The sequence below is a fragment of the Octopus bimaculoides genome, chromosome 27 (genome assembly GCF_001194135.2).
Source record: "Octopus bimaculoides isolate UCB-OBI-ISO-001 chromosome 27, ASM119413v2, whole genome shotgun sequence".
Lineage (NCBI taxonomy): Eukaryota > Metazoa > Mollusca > Cephalopoda > Octopoda > Octopodidae > Octopus > Octopus bimaculoides.
Genome location: NC_069007.1, coordinates 17,962,555 through 17,964,218, shown reverse-complemented (window position 1 = coordinate 17,964,218; position 1,664 = coordinate 17,962,555). Strand labels below are relative to the sequence as shown.

Genomic DNA, 1,664 nt, shown 5'->3' with positions numbered 1-1,664 from the left:
ATATATATATATATGTGTGTGTGTGTGTGTGTGTGTGTGTGTGTGAATGTAAACATAGACACGCACACACGCGTTACATTTGGCAAGGACAACCTCAGATGAAAAGAATGTAAATGAGAAATATTGGCTGCGAAACAAGATTCTTGCCAAATGATGATTAAAAGTATGGTCAAAAACGGCCAATTTGTTAGACAGACAGACAGACAGACAGACATTTATATGTATATATATACATATATAGATAAATAGATAGATTGATTAGATAGGTAGGTAGGTAGGTAGGTAGATGAATATACAGACAGGTCGTTAAAAGAGATATAGAAAAATCAATAGATATACAGATAGATAAATGAGTAGACTGATAGATAGTCGGATAGGTAAATAGATACATAAATAAATAGACGTACAGGTTGGTACAAAGAGAGAGATAGAGAGAGAGAAACTGTGAGATAGCATTTAGTAAAGATATGTTTCTAAGATATGTGTATATATAAATATACACATGTGAAAGAGAATAAAAAGTAATAAAAAGTGAAATAAAGGATGCTACGGCTGACGTTGCTGTATTGCAGAGAAAGACTGCATTGTCTTGTTTTGATTCGTCTTGAAGATACTGACGTCAACAATCAGAACAATTACTGAGAGAACAGGAACAATAACAACAACAACAACAACAGCAGCAGCAACAACTTCAATGATAGCAGCAGCAGCAGCAGTGGCAATTATTACTGCAAAGACAACATCAATAACACGACCACCAACGACAATAACAACAACGTATATAATAGCAAAAAGAATAACAGCTACAGTAACAACTGCGGCATTATAGCAGCGACAATAACAAGGCCATTAACAACAACAACAACAACAACAACAACAACAACGGCAACAACAACAGTTGCGACAATGATAGCAGTAACCACATCAACAATGCTAACAACAACAACAACCACTGTCCCCACCACCACCACCACCACCACCACCACCACTAACCACCATTATAACCACCACCACAACAACAACAATGGAACGACATATTCAGCTACTGCTACTACTACTACTACTACCACTACTACTACTACTACTACTACTACTACTACTACTGCTGCTGCTGCTGCTGCTGCTACTACTACTACTACTACTGCTACTACTACTACTATCAGTACTACTACTACTACTACTGCTGCTGCCACTACTACTACTACTACTACTACTACTACTACTACTACTACTACTACTACTATCAGTACTACTACTATTACTACTGCTACTGCCACTTCTACAGTAACAGCAACATGAAACGACAATAAACTACACCATAGCAAATAGGCTATTTTTGCTTTCTTTGTTGCGAACAAGCAACTTATTTCTCGATAATTATGTCTAATATATTTGAAGATACGTTTTCGTAACGTCACACACATAAAAATTGTTCTGAAGACATTGGCTGATTATTTTCTATAGAATGCAGTGAATTCTTGGCCAAAGAGAAATGACGTGTATAGCTCAACAGTTGTTTATTGTTTCACCGACTGACAGACAGAAATGGAAATATAAATTATACAGAAAATCTGTATGCATACATATATATATATATATATATATATATATATAGTATAGTATATATGTATATATATGAATGTATACATACATGCATATATATA

The 1,664-nt window shown here is 35.0% G+C and overlaps 2 protein-coding genes across 3 annotated transcripts in view; one reads left to right on the top strand and one right to left on the bottom strand.

Moving 5' to 3' along the window:
• LOC106870157 (collagen alpha-1(XII) chain) overlaps nucleotides 1–1,664 on the bottom strand; it is a 490,284-nt gene that overhangs the window by 246,590 nt on the left and 242,030 nt on the right. The gene's annotated exons all lie outside the window — the stretch shown is intronic.
• The window catches only part of LOC106868389 (uncharacterized), a 437,000-nt gene that overhangs the window by 227,133 nt on the left and 208,203 nt on the right, over nucleotides 1–1,664 (top strand). The window lies entirely within an intron of this gene.